Source organism: Narcine bancroftii, chromosome 1, assembly GCF_036971445.1.
Source record: "Narcine bancroftii isolate sNarBan1 chromosome 1, sNarBan1.hap1, whole genome shotgun sequence".
Classification (NCBI taxonomy): Eukaryota; Metazoa; Chordata; class Chondrichthyes; order Torpediniformes; family Narcinidae; genus Narcine; species Narcine bancroftii.
In genome coordinates, this window is record NC_091469.1 from 303,490,795 (window position 1) to 303,506,558 (window position 15,764).

The 15,764-nt window shown below is 41.5% G+C and overlaps 2 long non-coding RNA genes across 6 annotated transcripts in view; one reads left to right on the top strand and one right to left on the bottom strand.

The window, feature by feature from the left end:
- LOC138747033 (uncharacterized) overlaps positions 1-15,764 on the bottom strand; it is a 53,096-nt gene that overhangs the window by 10,768 nt on the left and 26,564 nt on the right. The window lies entirely within an intron of this gene.
- LOC138747027 (uncharacterized) overlaps positions 2,945-15,764 on the top strand; it is a 68,273-nt gene continuing 55,453 nt past the window's right edge. For 2 of the 4 annotated variants that reach the window (XR_011347267.1, XR_011347266.1), the window contains exons 1-2: positions 2,945-2,993; positions 5,788-5,991. This is a non-coding gene — a long non-coding RNA (uncharacterized lncRNA). Of the gene's footprint in view, positions 2,994-3,026; positions 4,127-5,198; positions 5,255-5,787; positions 5,992-15,764 lie in introns of those variants that run through there. The other 2 variants (XR_011347268.1, XR_011347270.1) reach the window with 2 other exon arrangements.

A 15,764-nucleotide genomic window follows, 5' to 3' on the forward strand; every position in this document is an offset into this window, starting at 1 on the left:
CATATCTAAACATCTATTATTCTCATTATTAAGAATGCTCAGTGACCAAGCCCATTGGGACTGAGAATTCCAAAATGTCACCAATCACTAGCAGTGGTAGTCATATTTTTGTTAATCACATATTTCAGTTTTCTTTCCCGCTCTTTTTTTGTGTTTGAGCTAACTTTTCCCAGTTCTATTGAAAATCATCGACCCTGAAACATGAACATTGCTTCTCCTTTCACAGATCATTTCTACCTTGCTGAGTTGTTCCTATATTTACTGTTTTGCCTTTGAAATTCTATGATATTTAACAAATACATGGGTCCTTAAGGTCTTCTTGAAATCAGATTACTCCAACTCTACTTGTACAAAAAAAGCATTAACCATTTCTAACAAGCAAGAGCTTTTCTGTCCAGTTCAAAAAAAAATCCTTTTCAGCAGTTATTTTGGAAACTGAGAGAATAACTTTAATCAGATTATAGGATTTAGCATAAGTTTAATGTTTCAGCAAAATGTAAAACTGTCTTTTTCTCAAGAATTACAATATTCAGCCACAATGTCCAAACTTTATTAAGTTAGTGTAGCCACGCATTACTCGAAAGAAACACACACACACACACACACACACACACACACACACACACACACACACACACACACACACACACACACACACACACACACACACACACACACACACACACACACACACACACACACACACACACACACGAGTACAGACAGTTTAAGCTCTGTTTTTTATTGGGGGCTCAAGCCTGACTTTTATACCTCTCGCGTTCCCACCATTTCCCCCTTTTTATTGATACATAACAAAAGTGGGTTTCCTGCACATGGGTATCGTTTTGCATGACAATCCTTTCTTCCCCGCACCCTGTCCCTGTCTGTTGGCTGTGCAGCAGGGCCAGCCCCATTTTGAGGTCGCTGGCCCTTCAGCTGCCCTTGCCGCTCGTCTGCCGGTTCACTTGCTAGGGCCAGTGCCACTGTGCTGGCTTTTAGGTGCGCTCGCCACCTGGAGCGGCGGTTTGATCGCTGCTGTGGTGGGTCGCCACATTAGCATCTTTATATAATGTTGAAAAATAGTGTTTAAAATTGCCTATAAAATTTTCCGAAGACTTTGACATTAATGTGATGTTGGAATTATGCGCCATCTCCTTCTGATTTGAGTGACAGAACACTCTGCTTCAGGGTTGAGAGGACTGAAAGAAATCAAAACTGTAGACAGTCAATATCAGTCAATATTTATCATGATACACGTATTAGGAATATTTGTAGGATGGAAGGCCCCATTTCTTAATGAGAGAAAAATCTGGAAGAATTTAGCAGATTAGACAACATGTAAGGATAGAGATGTTCAGCCAAAAGTTGCAGATTTATGATCATTGAACAGAATTCAGATTATTTCCAGCAACTGCAGAATTTTGCTCCAAGTGGAGAGAAATACAATAGGCTGAAGATGCTGTGATTGTAGTAAAATCACCAAAATGCAGGAGAAACTCAGCTGGTGTTTTCAGTATCTATAGGAGGCAAAGATATATGGCTGATATTTCGGGCCTGAGGCCTTCTTCAAGGAAAAATCAGAGAAGGCAGAAGCAGGAGATATCAGAACGTCTCAGAATTCAACCAATGGGGGAGGAATCCAGACCAACAGAAGGTGTTCATTGGAGTGAAAGGACTAGTCGAGAACTCATCATATCTGTATGAAAGGAGACAGGGAATGGAGAGACAACAGGAAGCATGGTTTGGGGTTTAATGAAAGCCAGAGAAGTCGATATTAATGCCATCCTGTTGGAAGGTGCCCAGTCAGAAGATGTGGTGTTCCTCCAATTTATGGGAGGTCTCAGTCCAGCAGTACATGAGACCATGGACAGGAATGTCGGCAAGGGAATAAGATGGAGAATTGGAATGGGTGGCCACTGGGAGATCTACACTATTGTGGCAGACAGAGCCAAGGTACTCAACAAAGCGATCTCCCAGTCTGTGTCCAGACTTTCCCATGTAGAGGAGATCCAGTGCTCATTCTGTTCATGAAAGGTTATGTTGTGCAAGGACTACTGTGCTTTTGTCTCTTTTACTCTGTCCAAGTCAAGTCAAGTTTATTGTCGTCTGATTGTACAAGTACAACTATACATAATAGAGTTCACTGGTGCTCAGTGCAAAACACACAGACACACAATCCGACATAAAACAATAGATATGTACAAATATTCATATATACAAATACATACATAAATGTTGTTTCATAAATATGAGAGTCTCGGATGGTTAATGCGAGCAGTTCCTTTGGTCGTTCAGGAGTCTCACTGCCCATGGGAAAAAGCTGTTCCTCAGCCCGATGGTTCTGGATCTGATGCTCCTGTATCTCCTTCCCGATGGGAGCAGCTGAAAGATGCTATATGCGGGATGGAAGGGGTCCTCGATGATTTTGTGTGCCCTCGTCAGATAACTATTTTGGTAGATTACGTCGATAGCGGGAGTGGAGAGGGGGAGGCCTCTGCATCTCTTATGGCCCTGTGGATTGACTTCCGATCCATTTCTCTGCAGCAACAGTATCACACTGTGATGCAGCCGTCCAGGACATTCTCAATAGAGCTCCTGTAGAATTAATGGTGGCCAGTGGCCTTGCCCATTTCAATCTTCTCAGTAAGTGCAGTCACTGTTGCATGTTCCTGATATGTAAGGAGAAGTTGTGTGTCCATGATAGGTTATCAGTTAAGTGAACTCAAAGGTACTTGGTGCTCTCCATTCACTCCACTACACAATTAATGATGTGTAGTGGAGGGTGGTCATTCCTGGTCCTCCTGAAATCCATGATCATCTCTTTCATCTTGTCAATGGCGAGACTCAGACCGTTACTCTTGCACCTTATCATGAGATTTTACTCCTCTTCCCTGTTTTGCAACTCATTGTTGTTGCTGATGCGGCCAACTATTGTTGTGTCATCTGTAAACCTGATGACACTGTTGGAGCTGGATCTGGCATTGTAGTCACAGGTCAGTAGCATGAACAGGAGTGGGCTGAGTGCACAATCGTGAGGTGCACCAGTGTTCAGTTTAATGGTGCTTGAAGTTCTGCTACCGACCTGGATAGACTGCGTTCTTTCTGTTGGGAAGTCACGACTCAAGTTAGAAAGGGGTGTTGAGTCCCAGTGAGGACAACTTCTCCACCATGGGCATGATCATGTAAAGCAATCTGTGCAAGGTCTTTCCATGCCATTGTTCATCTTCCCGACGTGTTCAACCTGATGACATTCCTGTCTTCACAAACTAGCACATCTTGTAAAATATTTTGTCCTTCAGCAAGTCATTCTGAAAGATTCTCCACGCCATCCAAGACCAAGCATCCCTTTATACTGGCACTCAATCTACCCTCTGAAATCTTCACAGCTGCATCATACACAAAATACACTGAACTTACCAATTCAGGCTATTTTGTTGGCACTGCCGAAATCCTCAATCTTCTTTTCCCTGTTGCTTTTCCTCCATCTCTGATTTTCTTTCTCTCTAGGCCCTTTTATAAAGCAAAAAATCCAAATGTAAAGGCAGAGATTCTCTGCCCTCACGATAGAAAACTTACCTTCATAAATTTTCCGTGAGCAGCTGCAAGGTGGCAACTCTGATCCCTCTCCAAGGTAGTGCTAGAGGTGGAACCATGCACTCCACCTCGCTGCATAAAGGTACATCCACTGCAATCGGCTGGCTAGGGGTGCGCTGATAATGTTGTCAGCCTGCGGCCTGTCTTTCTCTCCCACTAACTCACTCCTCTCCCTCCATGACTGCCTCAGGGCAATGGCAGTCGGCGGGAGATGTCATGGGTGGCCGGGCCGGTGGAGCCATTAGGGGGTGGCCGGGCCGCTTCAGCCTTCGGGGCTACTCATTGGCGCCAGTGGCTCAATACACAGCAGAGCAATGGCCATCTACCCTACCCATAATCCCCCATGCAGGTGGAACTGTTCTGGGAAATGCGGATTGTGGGTAGGGAAGATGAACAATCTTCCACATATTTATGATCAGCAGTGCAATTGCAACAGTTGCCCCTCCTACAGCGGATCCGAATGACGCACCAAGGCACCGCTCTGCATAAAAGCAGCACTGGAGCAGCCCTTTTAGGCCTGCTCCATAAAGAGGTAAGTTAAAAATTTTATCCACGTTTGAAGCTGGTCTCAAAGCAGAGGCCCGGCCTAAAAACAGCTTCTCTCTCTCTTCCCTTTTCTCTCTGTATCTTTACACAGAGCCACAATCAATCAATTTTTATCTCTCCTCTTATAATATCCATTAAATGGCTTTTGTTGGCGTGGACTCCTCCCTTTGGCATTCATTCTTTATTCTAGTGCGTTCCAGTTCTTTGCTTGTACCTTGAAGAAGGGCTCAGCCTGAAATGTCCTGTGGACACTGTGAGACCAGATGAGTTCCTCCAGCATTTCTGTGAGTTACGTCACCAAGGACAAGTATAACTGCTTGATGGGAGCATCACCACCTGCGATTCATGTCCAGTTTGGTCACCAGCCCCACTTGGAAGTATACTACTGGCCTTTAATCATTGGGTCTAAATCTTGGCAAAGGGAGGAGTCCACGCCAACAAAAGCCATTTAATGGATATTATAAGAGGAGAGATAAAAATCGATTGATTGTGGCTCTGTGTAAAGATACAGAGAGAAAAGGGAAGAGAGAGAGAAGCTGTTTTTAGGATTATATCAACTGAAGGAGTAGCTCACCACTACCTTGCAATAAATGCTGGCCTTGCCAGTAAGACCTGATTCCAGAAGATGAATTGAACAAGTGTGCTTAGAAATGGGTGGCAAATACCAAAATACCTGACCCCTCAAAATAGTCTAGAGCCTGGAATGATTAAGCTAAGAGGAACCAGGATCCCTTTGAATAGTGTCTGTTGACTCTGGTGGAAATGGCTTGTAGAGTTGAGCCATTACATGTTAGGTGGACTAAGAACATGTCAGGGAATAATACAGGAGCAGCAAACAGATAAACAAATTTTGTCACTGCCTATCCACAGGTGTCAATCAAGAAACTATTGGATCTAAATATGGAGTCATTTTCACAACATTTCTGATAAAACATCAGAAGTTGACCAATTTGGAGATAAAAATGTAAAATATTCTAATTTTTACCCCATTATACTGACTATTAATGATTAATCACTCATTGGCTTAGTTCAACTAACATATTGCTGCAATTCTGTATGGAACTCTCAACATTTCTAAACACATGCTGGCCAAATACGAATGCGGGACTCACTGGTAGGCCTCTACCCTCCATTTTTCTGCTCACTTCAGACTCCAGCAATGGTGGGGATCCTGCTGGGTTTCCCACCTTTCAGATCCTGAGTTAGATTAGACCAGTTAAAGGACTGGTGACACGATTGATATGATTGTGGATTGAGAGGCAATGGGAAAGGAAGAGTGGCTCGGTTAATGTAGCAGTTAGCGCAATGCTTTTACAGTGCCTGTGAACTGGGTTTGAATCTGGTGCTGTCTGTAAGGAGTTTGCATGTTCTCCCTGTGTCTGCATGGGTTTTCTCTGGGTGCTCCGGTTTCCTCCCACTGTTCAAAAAACGTACTGGGGTTGTAGATCAATTGAGTGTAATTGGGCAGCAGGGGAATGTGGGCTGAAAAGGCCTGTAACCATGCTGCATTTCTTAAATCATTTTTTAAAATTAATTTAAGTCTATTTGTAAAATAATTTCAATGTATTTTTAAAATAGTAATTTTTTAAACATTGTTCAGTACTTCTTAATTTTAATTATTTATTTCATGTGTAATGGTCTTTTAAGGTGAGGGATATTCTGAAACATATGAAACCTCAATATTTTGACTGATTGCAACTCTGAAGCTGGCTGTAAAATCATGCCCGAGAGATTCAACAGGTGGAGATGGTCCTGGCCAACCACGACACCCCAGCACTTGAGGCCCTGAAGGCATTGGTCATCTGTCTCTGCAAACAAGGAAGAGCATCTTACCAGGTTCAGATGACATTGGTATGTAGTAATTGTGAACAATTAGTATTGGCTGTCTGCTCATGACAGCAAAATCCTTGTCAGCATGTGTGATATAATTGCTGATAGCTGGATGCATGTTGAATCTTACTGCATGATTTTTGAAGATTAAAAAGGATTTCAGATTTGAGATTAATTGTCAGATTACATACATGACATCACATACAACTCTGAGATTCATTTTCCTGCAGGCGAGGCAGAATTTCCAAAAAATAAAACTCTATTCAATAAACACATGTAAATAAATAAATAAATAGATAATTTGAACAATCTGTGCAATACAGAGAAAAAAAATAATCAAGTGTAAGTGTCCTTAATGAGTCTTTGAATGAGTTTGATGATGAGCAGTGTGATGGTGGAGGATAGCACCCCTATCCCACCAGCTTGTATTTGGCACAAGTCCCTCCAAACCCACAGTGTTTATTTGGGTTCCATGTGATCTACTCTTCCAGAGCAACTTACCACACAGAACCTTGACCATAGTGCAATGGTATTATTATTTATCATTCTGCACAATCCACCGAGATACATAATACCAAAAAAAACTGAACTGCAATATTATTTTTATGCAAATGTCTACCAGTCTCTCATTAAGCTCTGGATGAATTATTTTGCACGCCATTTCAGATCGCATACCTCAAAGCATTCAAAACAGTTTTGAAGTTAAAGCCACGGACATTTTGAAATGACATTTGCTAAAAACAAGGCAATAATATGTGGGAGATGCAGCATTATTCCAAAGCAAGAAATGAATCAATCTGGGACTGCAGTAAGGAATATATTCCAGGTCACAAAACCAAATGTATGAGCTTTACTGTCCTCAAGAGAGATAGGTGGTTAAGATCAACACCTAAATCGGACATGGGTGATGTGGGCACTGAATGCACTAAGGGGGGGAAAAAATAGTTATCCTCTGGCTGCAAAGAGGACTATTTCATCACTTTCCTGGAGATAACTGTCTCTGAAAAGGACAACGCACACTCGGTTTCTGAGGCAACCTGAGTAATCAGCAAGCAGATGCATTATGCCAAAGGATATACAAGGAATGAACTTGATGAAATGATATTTCTCGTGAATCAGTAAAAGTTGTGATTCACTGAAAAAAGGTTAGTCAGCAATAACCTATTCTGGCAACAAGCAAGGCCAGAGATCCGTTCACTGGTAGTAATTGATGTCTACTGCACCAGTTCACACTGTTCATTGGCATTGCTGATGGAGATCAGCCAATTCTCCACCCAATAAAACCCGTGCCATGTGGAGGAGGCCATGAGTCCAGCCCCCATCTGAGTTGATGATCCTACATTAAGTCACATGTTTTCTTTTTAATTTGACAGGCATTATTTATTCCTGAATTTTCTTTATTATCCATGATCAGTGCAACAGCTAGAGTCAAACATATTATCAGCATAGAAAATATTTTATAACTATAATCTTTCTTTGGAAGTTCGTGGTCCTGTTTTAAATGTGGAAAGTGCCAAACATATATTTAGAGTCAGAGAGATGCAGCAGAGAAACTGACAGTCCATAAGACATCAGAGCAGAAATGGGCCATTCAACATGTCGAGTCTGCCCCGCCATTTAATCATGAGCTGATCTATTTTCCCATTCAGGCCTTCTGGTCGGCCCTCTCCCCATGACCTTTGAATCCCTAGCTAATCAAGAACTTACCAATCTCTGCCTTAAATAAACCCAATGCCTTGGCATCCACAACCACATGGGGCAACAAATTTCTCACCCTCCATCCTCACAACATTCTATAGAGGATGCATTGAGAGCATCCTGTGCAACTGCATCACCGCCTGGCTTGGAAGCTGTATCACCATGTACTACAAGACCCAGCAGTGGATACTGAAGTCAGTGAAAAGATCATTGGGGGCTCTCTTCCTACCATGAAGGACATCTACAATACTCAATGCAGATGAAATGCAATAAACATTGTGAACGAATCCATGCACCCCTCAGGTAAACTCTTCTCCCTTCTGCCATCTGGTCAGAGGTACTGCAGCGCTTGGGCTCTTACGTCCATATTGGGCAACAGCTCTTTTCTGCCAAGCCATTAGACTCCTGAACTCTCTGAACATTTGTGCTGCATTAATTTCCAGGACCTCACAGCGCCAGAGTCCTCCCAACTCTGATTCAACACATTTACCCTACCATTGCCCAATGATCTAGTGGACCCAAAGATCACTCTGTAATCATTCTGTAATCATCAAGCTGTCCTGATCCTCCCTCTGAAACCTCAGACCATTTGGAAATTTCTTGCCAATCCCCTTCTTTGTTTACCATTTTCTCTGCCTACAATAAATAAAAATGTTTCTCCCTTTTAAGGCCAGAAAAAGCTGTGAATTCATCCATGTGGTGAATATTAAACATTTTTTTATTATCTCTGTGGTTGCTAATTTGGATATCATTGATGTACTCACTTAATTGACCCAGTCATATTTATCTTCACCCGAAGGGACAGAATCCAGGTACTGTAAATTACTTGAATGGCAAACGATCTTCCCTGTTCAATGTTCTGCTATTTATTGTATATGATAAAACACCGAATCAATCCATTACTGAAGTAAAATTATGTTTATCGTGGCCAGAACATTAAATGCATAAGATCCAAAATCTTATGAAGGTCAATATGAGAAAATCTCTCTTTACAACCCAAGATGAATGGGCAGGTAGAGAGATTTTCACATATTGACCTTCATAAATCCAAGTATTGAGCGCAGGAGTTGTGATGTTATGGTAAATTTGTATAAGACATTGGTAAAGCCAAATTTCTAGTTTGTCACCTAACTACAGGAAAGATATCAATAAGATAGAAAGAGTGCAGAGCAGATTTACAATGATGTTGCCTGGACTTCAGGAACTGAGCTACAGGGAAAGGTTAAATAAGTTAGGACTTTATTCTCTGGAGTTAGAAGAATGACCGGAGATTTGATAGAGGTATTTGAAATTATGAGGGAGTTAGACAGAGCAAATGTAGATATGCTTTTTTTCCACTGAGGTTAAGTGAGAGACAAACCAGAGGACATGGGTTAAGAGAGAAAGAGGAAACATTTAGGAGGAACATGAGGGGGAACTTCTTCACACAGAGAGTGGTGGGAGTGTGGAACGAGCTGTGGTGCAAACAATAATCACATCAACATGATAGAGTGATTAAGCGGCTTTAAATACCAAAAACCAGAGCATTACTGATACACAACTTGGCCAGGATCCAAGTAAGAGGGGACAAGTCAAGGCACACCAGTCTTTATTGGGAAATCCGGGGAGAAGCCAAGGGCGAGATTAGGGAAGGTCGGGGAGGTTCGGACTGGCCAGTCCATACTTCTATGCAAATGCCTTTCACCACACAAGCTGCCAGCTGAAATGGTGAATGTGGGCTCAATTTTAACATTTAAGAATTTGGACAGGTACATGGATGGGTGAGGTATGGAGGGCTATGGACTGGGTGCAGGTCAGTGGGATTAGGCAAAAAAATGGTTCGGCACAGACTAGAAGGGCCAAAGGGGCCTGTTTCTGTGCTACAATGTTCAATGGTTCTCCTTTTATTGTCCACATACATGTGTCCTTTTGAGGTTAATTGATTTTGTAAAGGGAAATTTAATCTCCATTTTACAGCAAGTATAAAATATCTTTTCTTTGTCTTGAGAAATATTTTGAAAAATCTAATTTATTTTGTTGTAATTTTTTTTCAAATTCTGACATTTATTCTCAGGTTTCTGATCAAATCAAGTCTTGCAATACACTTCCATAAACCTATGACCTAGCTTCCAACCCCCTCACTCATCCCCTGGCTCCACACCCAGCTCTCACTATAATTTCCATCATCCTGTAACAAGAGGATTACAAAATATTGAGATAAAATGGCTGGAATTATCACTAATGATCTGTTGCTGAGTTTACTCAAAATCAACATTGATAGATTTTTTCAATATTAAGGACTTGAAGGGATATAGAATTAGGGTAAAAATCTATTTCTGAGGTAAAATAACACCTTTGTTAAATTAGGGGCTTGTTGGCTTTCTCCTACATGTATTTCTTAGTTCATTGACTTTCTTACGTTCTTCTGTTCTAATGACATTGAAACTGATTCCTGGATATGCCAATATTCATTTTTTCTTCGATTTAGATATTAATTATTCTATTAACTCTAACATTTAAAGTGTATATGGAATATTATATTCATTTGTTAGTGCCTTTTTACTTATAACAGGGTACAAAATATATTCTTGGAAATTAGGAATTAATTTGAAGTTGTAGATACAGTTTGATCTACCTTAACAATGAAAGGTTTGAATGAATAAAATGTTCTGGTGCATGGAAAGTATTGTAAAAATAACATATGTAATCTGTTACAGGAATATGAATTTAGGCTACAAAACTGCATTAAAATGAAAGAATTAATGGTTGAAAATGTGTCATATTTGGGCTTAAAATATAGAAATATGAAACATTAGGATTTTATGTAGCAGTAAGATATCAAATCTTGGTCGTTAATAGTAAAATTTTCTGATGTAAATTTCTTTGCCTGAATTTAAAATAATTATGTATACAAGGGAGAAGTAAATAAATCCACCTGAGAAGGCAATTATTAAGAAACAACACATTGGGCTGCAGCTAGGACAATAATCTAAATGAGTGGTTCTCAAACTTTATCTTTCCACTCATGTACCACTTCAAGTAATCCCTATGCCATCGGGGCTCTGTGATTAGTAAGGATTTGCTTAAGGTGATCTGTGAGTGGGAAGGGAAGGTTGAGAATCACTGCTCTCGACCCAATTGTTACTGAAATATTTTACCAGAAAAATTGTCATAGGCCCATTTCCTTTGGAGTTATGAAATCATGCACATAACGAGTCAATTGGGAACAATTAAAACAGTGGTTTTCAAACCATTTTCTTTCCACCCACATCTTCTTCTTTCTTCTTTGGCTTGGCTTCGCAGACAAAGATTTATGGAGGGGTAAATGTCCACGTCAGCTGCAGGCTCGTTTGTGGCTGACAAGTCCGATGCGGGACAGGCAGACACGGTTGCAGCAGTTGCAGGGGAAAATTGGTTGGTTGGGGTTGGGTGTTGGGTTTTTCCTCCTTTGTCTTTTGTCAGTGAGGTGGGCTCTCTTCTTCAGAGGAGGTTGCTGCCCGCCGAACTGTGAGGCGCCAAGATGCACAGTTTGAGGTGATATCAGCCCACTGGTGGTGGTCAATGTGGCAGGCACCAAGAGATTTCTTTAGGCTGTCCTTGCACCTCTTCTTTGGTGCACCTCTGTCACAGTGGCCAGTGGAGAGCTCGCCAGATAACACAATCTTGGGAAGGCGATGGTCCTCCATTCTGGAGACGTGACCTACCCAGCACAGTTGGATCTTCAGCAGCGTGGATTCGATGCTGTCGGCCTCTGCCATCTCGAGTACTTCGATCACATACCACCTTAAGCAATCCCTTACTAATCACAGAGCACCTATGGCACAGGGAATACTTAAAGTGGTATGTGAATGGAAAGAAAAAGGTTGAGAATCACTGATCTAAACAGAAAATGTTGGGATCATATAGCTGACAAAATCTGAGACATCAGAAGGACTTGTTTAGACATCCTCATGACATTTTGTTCACAGGTATAGTTTTGAGACATTTTATTATGTAAGTTGAAATGTATAGAAAGTTGGTGCTCAAAACAAGGAAAACATTGATGACACAGCACTTGGAATACTGTTTGCAATTATGGATGCCCCCAATATAGGGAATAGGTTGCCAGGAGTTGTGGTAAAAGCAGATACATTAGTAGCACTTGAGAGGCTTCTAGATAGATACATGGACATGAAGGGGATGGAGGGATATCTATGAGTGCAAGCAGCAGAATCTTTGTTTGATTTGGACACCATGTTTGGCACAGATATGTGAGCTGAAGGTCCTGTACCTGTGTTCTACCTGTGCTCTGTGTGAATATCAGAATATTGCATATTTGTGGCTCCATTATTTTTAAAAAGGAAACAGACTGATCAAAATGTATATGGTCTGCATTTGGTAGCTTTAAAGAGGATGTGTCTAAACCTAAAACCATGTATTTGCTGATCAATGGAGTTGGAATCCCACCAAGGTAGCCAGGAAATTAACCCTGAATAATTTGATAAATAAAAAATGGCTAGTGTCAATAATGGCAGTCACTCAGCCATTGCATTGTTATACTTAAAGAAAGTTTTGTTAGCACAGTGAGACAGCAGTTAATGCTACCATCTCACAGCTCCTGCAACTGCCTTCAGTCCTGACCATTACTGCTGTCTGTGCAGAGCTTGTATATTCTCTTTGTGACCAAATAGGTTTTCAATGTTTCCTCCCACATCCGAATGATGTACTGTTAGATTGATCAGCTGTAGTAACTTACAAGTGAGCTGAAGTTTCAAAGAACATGAATTGAATAAATTGAATTGAAATATTTATTGTAATATGTAGTAATATACAGTAAAAACCTGTGTGTTTCATGCTTTTCAGGTGAGTCAGCCATTACTCAAATACAAGCAACTAGTAGTTCAAAGAAAACAAATGTGCAGTGTATAATGTTACAGAGAAAAAGTTTGGTTAAACATGGCAAGGACAGCATCATTTTAGTAATGAGAGATCTATCAAGAGAAGTAGATGGGCATGTGAGAGAGATTAATTATCCTGGACAACATGTTTTTTCAAAAGGTTTGATTCCTGAAAACAAATTAGGGATTCTGATTGATAACTTCAAACTGAACACAAAGATAATTTTAGATTTTCTGTATCACGTATGAAGTTGGAGAAATATCGAATGAACTTTATTGAATTTAGCATGTTTAATCGCATAATGATGCTGACACATTACATTAGTTCAACTGACCTAAAAAGGTTTTGCCACTGCTTTCCTTTTGTACTCAGCATCTGATGCCTCTCATATCAGTATCCACAATAGTTGGCCAGCAATGATGTATTCCAATAGCCCTGACACCACTTTTCCATGGTGGCAATGTCCTGCTGAAACTTTCATCATGTTCGCACTGTCAGCAGGGAAGAAGTCCATGAGCAAATGCACTGCATGGTTTTGTCTGCTTGAAGCATGTTGTCAAGCAGCTGGATGTAGCCTGTTGCACCGTGGAGGCCAAGAAAATACTCAACAACATCTTTAAATGTCTTCCATGCTGTTTTCTCCAGCTTCACTAGCAGAATTTCTAACTGATAATGTGTCTGATTTATGGACCAACAAAAAATGCCTTCCCTAATCTTTGAAACAGTTATTCTTAGAAACATCTGTCTCAAATAGCAAAATCCATCTTCTCTGGTGGCTTCTGAACTAGCAAACTCATCGAGTGGCACTGGTGTCATTACATGGAAATATGAGGATTGGGACTGATGGAATGCTCTGTTGGCAGCTGGCAATGGAGTGGTGGTGTAATAAAAAGTAGGAGGACAAGCTAACCTGTTCATCCATGACATTTGTTTTGCAATGCAAAGGCCAAGAATAAGTTAGCCCATGTACTGGCAATAGTTTTCCATGGAAACATTCAGTTCACTTTTACAGTGATGTTGAGTTCATTACCTTGACATGAAAAGGTTTAAATTGCTTATAACAAGAAAGTATATCCAGTCTGCAAAAAGTGTTTATAATCTTCATTCTTCAGTTTACAACATTCAAATCTTCTTTATGTTTCTATTTCTGCAGCCTACAGTTAAAAAATATGGTTTGACAATCATGGAAAATTTTGCCTAAAATTATAAAATATTTAATTAAGAATGCCAAGGGATTATTAATGTTGTAGTGAACATTTGAGATTTTTTAAAAAATTAAATTTATTTTTAAAATTGTTTTAAATTTAAATTTAGAAGTACAGCATGGTAGCAGGTCATTTTGGCCCACGAGTCCTACACCCTGGTACCTATTACCTATCAGATTTCAGATTTATTGTCCGAGTACATATATGGCATCACATGCAAGTCTGAGATTCCTTTTCCTGCGGGCGAGGCAAGATTGCTACTTATTGGTAGTGTAAAAAAAAACTGAACTTAATGTACACATGTAAAGAAATAAAGAAATGTAAGCAAATTGTGCAGAGAGGAAAAAAAAACAAGATTCAAGATTCAATTTATTGTCGTACAATCCTTTCCTTTGGCTTGGCTTTGTGGACGAAGATTTATGGAGGGGTCATGTCCACGTCAGCTGCAGGCTCGTTTGTGGCTGACAAATCCGATGCGGGACAGGCAGACACGGTTGCAGCGGTTGCAAGGGAAAATTGGTTGGTTGGGGTTGGGTGTTGGGTTTTTCCTCCTTTGTCTTTTGTCAGTGAGGTGGGCTCTGCGGTCTTCTTCAAAGGAGGTTGCTGCCCGCCGAACTGTGAGGCGCCAAGATGCACGGTTGGAGGCGATATCAGCCCACGGGCGGTGGTCAATGTGGCAGGCACCAAGAGATTTCTTTAGGCAGTCCTTGTACCTCTTCTTTGGTGCACCTCTGTCTCGGTGGCCAGTGGAGAGCTCGCCATATAACACGATCTTGGGAAGGCGATGGTCCTCCATTCTGGAGATGTGACCTACCCAGCGCAGTTGGATCTTCAGCAGCATGGATTAGATGCTGTCGGCCTCTGCCATCTCGAGTACTTCGATGTTGATGATGAAGTTGCTCCAATGAACGTTGAGGATGGAACGGAGAAAATGCTGGTGGAAGCGTTCTAGGAGCCATAGGTGATGCCGGTAGAGGACCCATGATTCGGAGCCGAACAGGAGTGTGGGTATGACAACGGCTCTGTATATGCTAATCTTTGTGAGGTTTTTCAGTTGGTTGTTTTTCCAGACTCTTTTGTGTAGTCTTCCAAAGGCGCTATTTGCCTTGGCGAGTCTGTTGTCTATCTCATTGTTGATCCTTGCATTTGATGAAATGGTGCAGCCGAGATAGGTAAACTGGTTTACCGTTTTGAGTTTTGTGTGCCCGATGGAAATGTGGGGGGGCTGGTAGTCATGGTGGGGAGCTGACTGATGGAGGACCTCAGTTTTCTTCAGGCTGACTTCCAGGCCAAACATTTTGGCAGTTTCCGCAAAGCAGGACGTCAAGCGCTGAAGAGCTGGCTCTGAATGGGCAACTAAAGCGGCATCGTCTGCAAAGAGTAGTTCACGGACGAGTTGCTCTTGTGTCTTGGTGTGAGCTTGCAGGCGCCTCAGAATGAAGAGACTGCCATCCGTGCGGTACCGGATGTAAACAGCGTCTTCATTGTTGAGGTCTTTCATGGCTTGTTTCAGCATCATGCTGAAGAAGATTGAAAAGAGGGTTGGTGCGAGTACGCAGCCTTGCTTCACGCTATTGTTAATGGAGAAGGGTTCAGAGAGCTCATTGCTGTAACTGACCCGACCTTGTTGGTTTTCGTGCAGTTGGATAACCATGTTGAGGAACTTTGGGGGGCATCCGAGGCGCTCTAGTATTTGCCAAAGCCCTTTCCTACTCATGGTGTTGAAGGCTTTGGTGAGGTCAACAAATGTGATGTAGAGTCCTTTGTTTTGTTCTCTGCACTTTTCTTGGAGCTGTCTGAGGGCAAAGACCATGTCAGTTGTTCCTCTGTTTGCGCGAAAACCGCACTGTGATTCTGGGAGAACATTTTTGGCGACACTAGATATTATTCTACTTAGGAGAATCCTAGCGAAGATTTTGCCTGCAATGGAGAGCAGTGTGATTCCCCTGTAGTTTGAGCAGTCTGATTTCTCGCCTTTGTTTTGTACAGGGTGATGATGATGTCATCACGAAGGTCCTGAGGCAGCTTTCCTTG